Genomic DNA, 13,650 nt, shown 5'->3' on the forward strand with positions numbered 1-13,650 from the left:
GACCAAAGGGAAGAGGGATGCCTTTGCATTCTGGCCTACAAGCCTTGCAGAGAGATCAAAATGCGAAGTGGTGGTGATGATGATGATGATGATGATGATTTTGTCAAGGAAGACTTGGGTCTTTCAGGGAAATGGATGATGGCTTCGGCGAAGGGCAGGCAGGCAGGCAGGCGAGGGCTGCTCTCTGCTGGGAAGGGAGCGCGGGAGGGAGGGAGGCAGGCGGGGGCTGGAGCGCAGACAGCCTGGCGCCAGGCAACACCTGCGAAGAGGAGGCGGCGGCAGGGCTGAGAGCGAGAGCGAGAGCGAGAGAGGCGCCTGAGGGCCGGGCTGCAGGTGGGTCTCCCTCTCCCTCTCTCTCTCTCCCGGCGGAGGCAGGCAAAGAGCAGACAAGCCAAGAGCCCCGCCAACTGGGGCGCCCTCCTGGGCCTTCTTTGGGCCTCAGTGGGACAGACAGATAGCTGCTCCTTGCAAGGACACCGGGCAGCTGGCATTCTGCTCTCCCAGCAGCCAAGGCCGGGCCACGGGGAACTGTGGCCCTCCTTTTCCAGGACCTGGCCTCTTTTCCCCCCAGGAAAAGCCCTTTCCAGGACTTGTCCTCTTTTTCCAGGACTTGTTCCCCCCCCACTGTCTCCTTTCTTCCCCCGAAAACAGGCTTCCGGACTTGTCCCTCTTTCCAGGACTTGTGCCCCCCCATGCCTGTCTCCTTTCCCCCACCTGAACAGGGCTTCCCAGGACTTGTCCTCTTTTCCAGGACTTGTTCCCCCCCCCAGACATGTCTCCTTTCCCCCTAGAACAGGGCTTTCCAGGACTGTCCTCTTTTTCCAGGACTTGTTCCCCCCCCCATGACATGTCTCCTTCCCCCTAGAACAGGGCTTCCAGGACTTGTCCTCTTTTTCAGGACTTCCTCCCCCCCCATGACATGTCTCCTTTCCCCCTAGAACAGGGCTTTCCAGGACTTGTCCTCTTTTTCCAGGACTTGTCCCCCCCCCATGACAGGTCTCCTTTCCCCCTAGAACAGGCTTTCCAGGACTTGTCCTCTTTTTCCAGGACATATCCTCCCCCCATGGACATGTCTCCTTCCCCCTAGAACAGGGCTTTCCAGGCTTGTCCTCTTTTCCAGGACTTGTCCCCCCCCAGACATGTCTCCTTCCCCCTAGAACAGGGCTTTCCAGGACTTGTCCCTTTTTCCAGGACATATCCTCCCCCCCATGACATGTCTTCTTTCCCCTAGAACAGGGCTTTCCGGACTGTCCTCTTTTTCCAGGACTTGTCCCCCCCCATGACAGTCTCTTCCCCCTAGAACAGGGCTTTCCAGGACTTGTCCTCTTTGTCCAGGACATATCCCTCCCCCCATGACATGTCTCCTTTCCCCCTAGAACAGGGCTGTCCAGGACTGGTCCTCTTTTTCCAGGACTTTTCCCCCCCCCCCTCATGACATGTCTCCTTCCCCCGAGAACAGGGGGCTTTTCCAGGACTTGTCCCTTTTCGCAGGACATTCCTCCCCCCCATGACACTGCTCTTTCCCCAGAACAGGCTTTCCAGGACTTGTCCTCTTTTTCCAGGACTTGTCCCCCCCCCATGACATGTCTTCTTTCCCCCTAGAAACAGGCGTTCCAGGACTTGTCCTCTTTTCCAGGACTTGTCCCCCCCCCATGACATGTCTCCTTTCCCCCTAGAACAGGGCTTTCCAGGACTTGTCCTCTGTTTTTTCCAGACTGTCCCCCCACCCCATGACATGTCTCCTTTCCCCCTAGACAGGCTTTCCAGGACTGTCCTCTTTTTCCAGGACGTGCCCCCCCATGACATGTCTCCTTTCCCCCCTAGAACAGGGCTTTCCAGGACTTTGTCCTCTTTTTCCAGGACGTCCTCCCCCCCCATGACATGTCTCTTTCACCCTAGAACAGGGCTTTCCAGGACTTGTCCTCTGTTTCCTCAGGACTTGTCCCCCCCCATGACATGTCCTTCTTTCCCCCTAGAACAGGGCTTTCCAGGACTTGTCCTTTTTTCCAGGACTGTCCCCCCCCCATGACAGGTCTTTTCTTCCCCTGAAACAGGCTTTCCAGGACTTGTCCTCTTTTTCAGGACTTCCCCCCCCATACATGTCTTCTTCCCCCTAGAACCGGCTTTCCAGGACTTGTCCTCTTTTTCCAGGACTGTCCCCCCCATGACATGTCTCCTTCCCCCTAGAACAGGGCTTTCCAGGACTGTCCTCTTTTCCAGGACTTGTCCCCCCCCATGCATGTCTCCTTTCCCCCTAGAACAGGGCTTTCCAGGACTTGTCCTCTTTTTCAGGACTGTCCCCCCCCCCATGACATGTCTCCTTTCCCCTAGAACAGGGCTTCCAGGACTTTCCTCTTTTTCCAGGACTTTCCCCCCCCCATGACATGTCTCCTTTCCCCCCTAGAACAGGGCTTTCCAGGACTTGTCCCTTTTTCCAGGACAGTATCCTCCCCCCATGACATGTCTCTTTCCCCCCAGAACAGGGCTTTCCAACTTGTCCTCTTTTTCCAGGACTTGTTCCCCCCCCCCATGACAAGTGTCTCCTTTCCCCTAGAACAGGGCTTTCCAGGACTTGTCCTCTTTTTCCAGGACGTGTCCCCCCATGACATGTCTCCTTCCCCCTAGAACAGGGCTTTCCAGGACTGTCCTCTTTTTCCAGGACATAGCCTCCCCCCCCCATGACATGTCTTCTTTTCCCCCTAGAACAGGGCTTTCCAGGACTGGTCCTTTTTTCCGACTGTCCCCCCCCCCATGACATGTTCTTTCCCCCTAGAACAGGGCTTTCCAGGACTTGTCCTCTTTTTTTCCAACGGTTGTCCCCCCCCATGACATGGTCTTCTTTCCCCCCCTAGAACAGACTTTCCAGGACTGGTCCTCTTTGTCCAGGACTTGTTCCCCCCACCCCCCCATGACATGTCTTCTTTCCCCCCCCCCTAGAACAGGGGCTTTCCAAAACTTGTCCTCTTTTTTCTGGGAAAGTCCTTTCCAGGACCAGTCCTCTTTATCCAGAACCTGTCCTCTTTTCCCCTGGTTGTCATTTTTGGTTATGGATTTTATTACAACTAGATTCTGTCCCTGTAGAGTAGACAGAAGAAGCTCTGTCCCTGTCGATTTATGTCCTGAGTCCAGTTTCCATTTTTCAAAACTGAAGGTTCACCTTTGTATGGTTCCTATTATCCTCTCATCTCTTTTACATACCATATCTACTCAACAATAAATGGGCCTCATGCATAAGTCAAGGGCAGGTTTGGGGGGCAAAATTATGGATTTTGATGGGACCCATGGATAAATCGAGGGTCAACCTTATTGACATGCAACAAAGGATCTGAATGATGAAGCAAACAAAGGGAAGCAATGTTAAAGGAACCCACAAAATTCTGGCAGTGTAACAGGATGGATGGAAGAGAGAGTCAAGGGAGGTCAGGGCTTCCAGGACAGACTGCACTCTTGCCTTTCACCAGGAGATGCTTCCCTTTTTAATAAGAGTTAAAGTATAGTATTTACATTAACCTAGGGAGAAGTCAATCTAGGTTTTAGGGGTCAATTTTTTGATGAAAATTTCTAGACTTATACATGAGTACAGTCGCCCTTCTGTTTGCGCAGACTCCGTTTGTGCAACACTCACTTGCGAGGAGCAAATGGAGAGGGTTAAAATCGGGCACACGCCCCCATTCAAGCCTATGGGGCTTGAATATGTGCAAAATTCCATTTTCGCAGGGGAGTCCGGAACAGATCCCCTGCAAAAACGGAGGGCTAACTGTATGTACAGTAATTCATTAATATATTGTCTCCATTTTTCCTGTCCCTGCACAAAAGCCATTCAACAGCTGCATTCAGAGATCTGACTCTATTTTCTGTTCTTAACTATTTGAGTTTCAACTGTCATCCACTGAGGCCTGATTCCTACTACCTTTTAAACCAGATCACAAATTGGTTTGAACCCATTCAAATGACCCTGGTTCCTCCTTGAACCGAATCACTGAAGCAATTCAGAAAGGGGGCATGTGCTAGACCCATTTAACCCACGTCTTTTTGATGCTGTTTTTTTGCGTGTCTTTTTGGACAAATTGATTCTGTGCAAATGTGAACCAGACGTGGATTGGAATCGATTTAAATTTGCCCTTCGGCTGGCTGGAGCAGCTCCATTTTGAATAGATTCTTTCATCAAGGTGAACCACAAGTGGGTTATTTTCCAGGGAAAAATGAGTGAGGGAAATGTAGTGGGAACCACGCACCACTGTTGCCTTGAACCATCAATTCAGATTGAAAACTAACTTATTTGTAAATGGGAATGAGGCCTGAGCCTTTTTGGCTACTAATAATCCTGGTGCTGCTGGCATCTAAAGGGTTTTACTTAGTAAGGATTCTACTAGTATTCATTCTGTTCACATTCTGTCCCCCCAAAAAACAAGAACCAGGCCTGCCCATGCTAGGAAAAATGAGGATTTTCAATTTCTGCCAACTTAATCAGACAGAATTTTCATTTTAGAAACAAGAGCTCTCTCTTTTTCCTTTCTTTCCGAGATGTTTGGCAGTGTTTTTTAGATGGCATTTTGAGGAAACTCATGAGCGGTCCTCTTTCATTTTTTCAGTTCACTAAAATTGTGCAACACTCTTACAAAAAGGAACAAAGTATATGTATGTGTGTTTGTGTCTGTGCAGAGAAGAGACAAATGCACTCTCCTTGTCTAATGTATGACGCTTGCGCCTCCTGCCCTCTACAGCTGTAGAAGATACAACCTTTTGGTCACTGTCTTTGTCAGAAACAATGTGGCACGTTTTTAAACAGTGACTTCACTCCAGATGACAGCAGCAGAAATAGAAGCATGGAAAAGATGGCAGGCAACAGACATCCACCCTTAAGCTTGGTTCTGTTATTGACTCTGGCAACTAATAGCACGGAGTGTTCATTTTAAACCATCAGATCTCAGGAAAATGAACCTCCAAAGAGAAATACAGTGAGCCTTCCACATTCGCTGGAGTTAGGAGCTCAGGACCCAAATAAGAAACCACTGGGTTTTTCAACCTGGGAGAACACTTCTCTAGGAATCTCTGGTACAACTATATGGTCAACATCTGTTTATTAGCTATATTACTGATACTCTTTCTACAGAAGGTTTACCTTATTATTATTATTATTATGTTTATGTTTATTTATATTCCGTCTTCCTCCCAGTACAAGGAGGAATCAATCTTACTTAAAGCTGTGGAATAACAGGCTGTGAACGTGATTGATTTTGTTATGTACATGGTGACCAATCAATGTTGTAAGCAGAGAAAAGGAGGGTAGGGGTGAAGTGAGGTGGTGGTAATTGCAAAAAGAAAAAAAAGAAAAATAAAGGTTCTCAAGATCTGGTTTCTATAATGTTTGACTCTCACTGTTTTTTGTATGATCCTTCTAGAATGATGTTTTTGGCTTTTATTTCTTTTTAAGTAAGATAGTTTTAACATTAATTTTATGTTATTTTGTTCTTCTGTTTTATTCTCTTCTGTTATGTTCATACAGGCCTGATCCAGACCGATGCGTGCCAGCCTTGCCACATAGTAGGGTTGCCTGGGCGGAGCGTCCATACGCCCCAAACCTTAGTACAGTGGACCCTTGTTATCTGCTGGGGTTTGGTTCCAAGATCCCCTGTGGATAACAAAATCGATATATGCTTAAGTCCCATTAAATATAATGACATAACAAAATTGTGTCCCTTATAAAAAATGGAAAATCAAGGTTTGATATTTGAAATTTCTACTTTTTTGAACATTTTCAAACCATGGATGCTTGAATCCGTGTATAAAAAAATCTGTGTATAAGAAGGGCCGACTGTATGTGGCAGTAGTGTCATCATGGTGGCCTCCCATCTACACGGGGGCTGCCATGATGTCACACATGCACCACGTCGAAATGGCGCAGTATGTGCATGATGTCGCCGCACCGCACCAGACCACTTATGGCAGCCTGGGTATGGCATGGGAAGGAGCTCCGAAACAGAGCTCCTTTTGGGAACCGCCTCATTCCTGCAACAACCAAACAGCTGTGGGAACGATGCAAGGGAGAAAGAGACCAGGCGACCCCTTTCTCCCATGGCTCTGGCTCCCGGGGTGTCCAGGGGCATGAAGCCCCAAGGACACCCCTTTTCTGCGCCCTGGAGAAGTGGCATTTCCCCGCTTTTCCATAGTCCAGGAAAACTCCGGATTGGGGCTGCAAGGCTGCCAGTGAGGCTGCCCTGCCCCCAACCTGGAGCTGAAAGGGGAGGCTGCAGACCACCCCAAAGTTTCAGTGTGTACCACGTCTAAATTATCTTGCAGGTGGGCACATTTCGGGCTGAAAAGCAGCTCATAAAGAGCCAAGGGTAGCGTAGTGGTTTGAGTGTTGGACTTTGACTTTAGAGACCAGGGTTCAATTCCCTGCTCGGCCCTGAAATCTTGGGCAACTCACATGCTCTCAGCCTCAGGGGAAAGCAGTGGCAAACCTCCTATGAACAAATCTGGCCAAAAAAACCCATGATAGCATTAGGGTTGCCATGTCAGAAATGACTTGAAGGCACACAACGACAACAAATGTTACAGAACTAAAAAATATGACAAACAAGAAATAAACACTACAAAGAAGAATGTTTCATCATGATTATGTCTGCTATTAACAGAATCTGATTCCATCTGTTATTGGAAGCTAAGTAGCATCAAGCTTGGCTAGTACTTGGATGTGAGACTGCCAAGGAATACCAGGTGCTGTAAGCAATATTTCAGAGGAAGACAATAGCAAACCACCTCTGAGTATTTATTGCCTAAGAAAGCCTCTATGAAATTAATGGGGCACCATAAATCATAGAATCATAGAATAATAGAGTTGGAAGAGACCGCAAGGGCCATCCAGTCCAACCTACTGCCATGCAGGAAATCCAAATCAAAGCATCCCTGACAGATGGTCATCCAGCCTCTGTTTAAAGACCTCCAAGGAGGGAGATTCCACTACACTCCGAGGGAGTGTGTGTCAGAATCCACCTTCAGTCAGTCATTCAAGGTGCATTCCGCCATGAGGTTTGTAGAGATAGATAGATAGATAGATAGATAGATAGATAGATAGATAGATAGGGAGATACTGTAGATAGATAGATAGATAGATAGATAGATAGATAGATAGATAGATAGATAGATAGATAGATGATAGATAGATAGAGAAATAGATAGATAGAGAGATAGAGAGATAGATAGACAGTCATTTTGGGAATAGGGGCTGCCACCATGAGGAATGGGCCGGATGGTCACGTATTGCAGATAGGCAGTTTTATGAGGGGTTGTTGGGTAACTGATACCAAAGATGCATACAGTCTTAGATCTCTCCTTGGTAGAGGATCTAGGAACCAAATGGTCAACACCCCCCCTCCTTTCCCCCTTAAGAACAAAGGGAGAACTTCCACATCAAAGGCTGACCTGAAGGGAAACCAACTCAAAGGGAGGGGTCTGGGGAACTGTAAAGTGCGGTCTCTATGTGGAGTTCCTCAGATTCAGCAAAGACGTGGCCAGGAATGCTTCTACTCTATCTTTATAATAAACTTCCTTTTGCTGCGGACATATCCAAAAAAGCCCTTTTTATTGTTTTTAACCTCTCTAGCAAGCCTGAGTACATTCTGCGCTTTAGCTTTTCTGACTTTACCCCTACATGTGCTTGGTATTTGTTTGAATTCCTATTTGGTGTTTTCCCCATTTTTCCATTTCTTATACATGCTCTGTTTAAAAGTTAGCTCAGTTGAAAGTTCCTTAGTCATCCATCCTGGTTTCGTGAGACATCTCCCATTTTTCTTTCTCATTGGAACTGTTTGAAATTGTGCCTTCAGTATCTTTTGAAAAAGTCCCATCCGTCTTGAACTCCCTTCTCTTTTAGTATTCCTGACCATGGGATCACCCCCAGTATTTCTCTAAATTTACTAAAATCCACTCTCCTAAAGTCTAGAACGCATGTCTGACTCTGCCTGGCTTCTCCTTTCCACTGTATAACAAACTCCAGGAGAACATGGTCACTTCCACTTAGGGTTGCCATAATTGTCCACTATTACCAGGGACAAAATGTAGGACAAATTCAAGACCAAACTGTAGGACAACTGCAGGACAAAACTCAGCCCAAAATGTAGGATCCCACCACTTGCACCCCATTAACCAAGTCATCCTTGTTGGTTAGGATCAGATCTAAAATAGCTAATCCCCTTGTTGCCTCTTCCACCTTTTGAACAATGAAACTGTCTCCAAGGCAAGTGAGGAATTTGCTAGACCTTGAGGATTTGGCTGAGTTTGAATTCCGGCAAATATCAGGATAGTTGAAGTCACCCATCACTACTACCTCTCCTTTCTGAATGTGTGGTCATCTGTTCTCGAAAGACATCGTCCAATTCCTCAGTCTGACTTGGGGGGGGGGGTCTGTAGTAGACTCCCATAATAACATTCTTGTTGTTTCCCTCCCCTTTAATTTTTATCCAGATGCTCTCCACCTGGCTGCCAGTATTGATGTCCTGGATCTCTTCACTGGTGTAAATGTCCCTGACATATAAGTCTATTCCTCCTCCTTTCCTGTTTGGCCTATTTCTCTTGAATAGGTTATACCCCTCTATTCCTACATTCCAATCGTGAGACTCATCCCACCATGTTTCAGTGATGCCTATTATATCATATTTGCTTTGTTGTACTAGGAGTCCGAGTTCATCTTGCTTATTTCCCATACTCTGTGCATTAGGGTAGATACATTTAAGACCATGTGTTCCCTTTACTTGCTGCCTGTGCAAACATTTTTTTCTCCCACTGTTGGGTCCTTGCACTGTTTGTCTTGTTGCCTCTATGCCAGTTTGGCTATTTTCTCCATCCCTGCTATCTCTCTCCCCCACATAACTCAGTTTAAAGCCCTCTTGATCAAATTCTTGAGACTGTTGGCAAAAACATTTCTTCCAACTGGCATGAGATGCAACCCATCCATTGCCAGAAGCCCCCCCCCTCATGGAACCACAGCCCATGATCAAATAATTCAATTCATTCTTGACAGTACCATCTGCAGAGCCAGTTGTTTACATATGCTATTTTCCTCTCCCTTCCTGGACCGTGCCCTTCAACTGGCAGAAGAGATGAGATGACAACTTGTGCATCCATTCCTTTCAGCTTCCTACCAAGCACCTCGTATTCCCTTCTGATGTTCTGAAGGCTGTGCCTTGCAGTATCATTGGTTCCCACATGGACCAAAAGGAAGGGGTATTGGTCAGTAGGCTTGACCAGTCTTGTCAGCCTCTCTGTCACATCACGGATCTTTGCCCCAGGGAGACAACACACCTCCCAAGACAACTCGTCAGGCCTGCAAACCACTGGTTCAGTGCCTCTCAGCAACCATACAAGAAGAAAGCTTGTGGGAAGAAAATGTTTGGAAATTCAAGTTTGTCAGTGAAAACAAATGTTTGGACTGATGGGCATGTGTTCAGAAGCACCCTGTTCTTTAATTTTGCATTTATCCCCAACCCAACAAACTATATACTGCATGGATCCAATTGGGTGACCTTGAGTTTTTACCCAAAGCATCATCATCAACAAAAAAGAGCCTTCAAGCCTGAAGTCTGCACACTGCTTGAAACTTGTTAAACTACAGTGTTGAGAATTCTCCATGCTGTGTGTGGGCTTATGGGGGCAGTGGTACACAAATAACTTTTCTAGGCTCTGGAAACCACCGGAACTAAGGCATTGTCGAATAATTCTTCTCACCAGAATTAAAATTTCCTAAACCCAGATATTTCACCTGACCCTGACTTGAAAGTTTTAATGTGCTGGCCAAATGGCTGTAATAAAGTTTGTAAAGTTTGTTTGAAAGTTTTAAGAAGCATGAATGGCATGTTCTTCTCGATTCCAGAAAGGCAGTGAGGAACATGATGAACAACAGTAGTGTCCATGGCCGTCTCTTGCCACTGAATATGTTTTCTGGGGCTACTGGGAGTTGCAGTTGAACATTCAGTAGGCCACAAGTTCTTGATTCCTGCAATAAATGCTTAGCGATTGTGGAAATGAGCAGCAAAATCTCTCCAACTGGGTTGTTAGTAGCTATACCTAGTGGTGAAGTGACAGATTATGAAACGCTGGCCCATATAGGACAATGTCTGCAGGTACAACATTCGAGATTCCAAGCGGGCAGATTGATGTGTTGATTTATAGCAGTTTTCCTCTCTACCAGGGACAGGTCACTTGTAAAACCACCCCAGATACTTTGGATTACAAGGGGGACCAGACAGCTCATAAGTACCAGACTGTGAGCTGTGGCTTTACTATGCCACTAGTTATACCTGCATCTTTAAATTTCCAGAGATGGCTGTGAAGCAATGGTGGCATCAAGACTTGTGTGCTGACATTCATTGCCCCATTGAGAGAATGAGCAAGAGGAACCCCAATTACAGCAAGGTTTCTTTCATCAGATTCTGAAATTAAATGATAGACGTTATCATCTATCCCTTCCCATAAGATTATTATCCAGGATGCAGCAGTTCCTTTATTGTACCCCTGCTATCTGAACCAGGGCTGGAGTGGATTTTAAAGATGCAATTGGCATGCAAATGTTCTAGTTAATTACTTAATATTTTCAGGAGTCAGAGAGGAAGCCCATTGTCAGGAAGTTAATAAAAGTTAACTTTTGTGAACCAAACAGTATCTGGGGTTTTTGTTGTTGTTTTAGAAAGGAACTTGACATTGGTAAGTACGATGCTCTCTAAAGTGTATTTCGGTCATAAACTTCAGTAGTCACTCTTTGCACAGGGAAGGAAGGTCAGCGCCTGTCATGGAGCCTGGGAAGGGGGTTGGAAATTGACCTGTTCTCCTTTTGCTTTCAGTTTCCTAACCATCGTGCCATGCCACTTTGTAAGGTCCTCTCTCTCTGTTCCCACTTAATATCTCCCATATGTTAACATTAAACCACATTCCTTTCAACTGGATATATAGGAACATAGAAAAAGACACCTGTACACATACATCACTGCCACAAACCCAGAGCATCAGGGGATGATAATCTATGAGCATCCCTATGGGTTTGTCCTGTTGTGTTTAAATGGCAGGGCTCCTCTGAAGCTGGAAGAAGGCTCAAAAAGGAACAATAAGTATGACAAATGTCAGCAGCACCAGGATTATAAAGAGGCAAAAAGAACGAGAAATCTCAATGGATGACAATTGAAACTCTTCAAATAGTTAAGGACAGATGAGAAGCAAAAATAAAGAGTAACAGAAATAGAATCAGATCCTGAGTGCAACTGTTCCACAACTTGTGTTCAGGGACAAGAACTACTAGAACAACCAATGTAGAGAAATAGAAGAAAGATATTGCAAACGTAATTGATTGAATAATGGAAGGCACCAAAGAATTTCTGCAGAAAATCTTTATAGATTATAGCAAAGCCTCTGAATTGTGTAGAACCTGAGAAACTATGGATCACTCTTAAAGAAATGTGCGTGACACAATATCAAATGTGTGAGCTGTACTCAGGATCATAGGCTGCTGTGAAGACAGAATAAAGAGAAACAGAACAGATTCCAATTGTCAAAAGAGTCAAGCAAGGCTGCATTTTATCACCGTATCAGTTTAACATGTACATTTAACATATCCTATGTAAAGCAGGATTAGATTCAGAGTAAGAGGTGTGAAAACTGGAGGAAAGAACATAAATAGTTTTAGATATTCAGATGACACCATCCTACTAGTAGAAAATAGCAAACGCTTGGAAGGTTTACTCAAGAAAGACAAGGAAGGAAATGCAAAGGTAGCTTTGTAGTTGAACATTAAGGAAACAAAAATAATGGACATTTAAAGCAGACCATTAAGACATGTCATTAGTTCACGATTTTCCATAACTTGGGTCAGTTATTAATAAAAATGGAAACTGCAGTCAAGCAATCAAAAGACAAGGATTTGGAAGGGCAGCTATGAACAAACTAGACAAGATCCTGAAGTGTAAAGATGTATCATTTAATATTAAAGTTAAGATTGACCATGCCATATATTTCTATTTTTTATGTATGGTTGTGAAAGCTGGATAGTGAAGAAAGCTGACAGGAAGAAAATCAGCTGATCAGAAATGTGATGCAAGAGAAGAGTTGTACAGATACTGTGGCGGAAGACCACACTGTAAATGGATAGATTTAAGCAAGGAAGCCATGGCCCTGAGTTAGCAGGTTCTGAGCAGGGCTGTTGATGATAGAGTGATTTGGAGGTCTCTCATTCATAGCGTTGCCGTAAGTCAAAGTCAGCATGATAGCAGTTAACAACAACAGAAGATCAAACCAAATAAAGAGAAAGCATTTGGACAACCTGATTTAAAAACAACAATAACACAGAGGCAAATTATTGGTTCAATTGCTTTTGCTGCAAGTTACTTGTGTTCTCTTGCTTGTCTGGCTTGTCACATTAATCACACTGCCCCAATTCATTATTCAAATAACTATTGCAATTCTTCAGAAGATCTGCTTTTTAAAATAAATCAACCACACATCTAAATGTATAAAAATATTTGTGGTTACATACCATCATATAGGCCAGAAATAGGCAATACCCACAGAGCTGTAAGAGTTTCTCCAAGGAATACATCCTAACACATGTTGTGGCTCTGTAATTGCTTGTCATTGTTTGTTTGTCTGCAGTGGTACCTTCAAGTCTGATTTATCATTATAATTAATTTCTGGTTTATGGTGACCCTAAAGTTATCTAATCAAGGAGTTTTCTTGGCAATGTTTACCCAAAGTTTGTCAATGCCCTAATCTAAAACAGTGATTCCCAAACTTTGGTCAACCATATGTTTTGGACTTCATCTCCCAGAATTCCTGACCATTGGTCAAGCTGGCTGGAGCTTCTGGGAGTTGAAGTCCAAGCATCTGGAGCAGGGGTCAGCAACGTACAGCCCACGGCCCGCATCCGGCCCGCGGAGACCATGGGACTGGCCCCAGCCCGGCCCTGCAGCCGATTACTGCCCCCCGGGGGCCACCGGCAATTGCGCTGATCGGCGCATTCGCCAGCAGCCTCCTCCTCCTCCCCCTGCCCTGTGGGGAGGCCTCGGCCTTCCCACAGGGCTGGGAGAGGCTCTGGGGCCGCCGGCGAACGACACCCTCCCAGGCCTCCCCTGCCTCCTCTGCCTCCTCCGCCCCGCCCCCAGGCCAGCGCGGGGCATGGAGGAGGGAGAGGAGGAGGAGGAGGAGGGGGAACAGGAGGAGGAGGAAGAAGAGGAGGAGGAGGTGAGTGGCCAGAGGCCTCTGGCTACAAGGTTTTTTTTATTTTTATTTTTGGTGCTTTTAATGCTAACAAGTCTCCCTTGTTTTGACAATGATAGTGTGGTGATGATGATGATGATGATGATGATGATGATGATGATGATGATGATATGAGTCAGCTTCAGAGGCATGCAGGCACTGTTTCAGAAGCCGAGAGAGTGTGACTTTCCAAAGTGCCTTTTCTGTGTGATTTTGGTTCTTTAATATTGTTATCAGCAAGCCTCTGAGGCATGGCCAATGTAAATTGCTGTGATTTTTACAAACTCATGCGCAGTGAAGAAAAATCAAAGTCCCTTGACCAAGTACACACTTCTGAGAAGTATAGTTGGTGCAAGAAACCTGAAACAGCAAATCCACTTCTTGTGAAACCACCTGGACATGTTCAATATA

At 45.6% G+C, this 13,650-nt stretch overlaps 1 long non-coding RNA gene across 1 annotated transcript; it reads left to right on the forward strand.

The window, feature by feature from the left end:
- Positions 1-271: 271 nt before the first annotated feature.
- On the forward strand, positions 272-5,356 carry LOC121915090. The gene is made up of 2 exons (XR_006100643.1): positions 272-333; positions 4,593-5,356. It is a non-coding gene; the product is annotated as an uncharacterized LOC121915090 (long non-coding RNA).
- The last annotated feature ends 8,294 nt before the right edge of the window (positions 5,357-13,650 follow it).

This window comes from Sceloporus undulatus, chromosome 9, assembly GCF_019175285.1.
Source record: "Sceloporus undulatus isolate JIND9_A2432 ecotype Alabama chromosome 9, SceUnd_v1.1, whole genome shotgun sequence".
NCBI lineage: Eukaryota > Metazoa > Chordata > Lepidosauria > Squamata > Phrynosomatidae > Sceloporus > Sceloporus undulatus.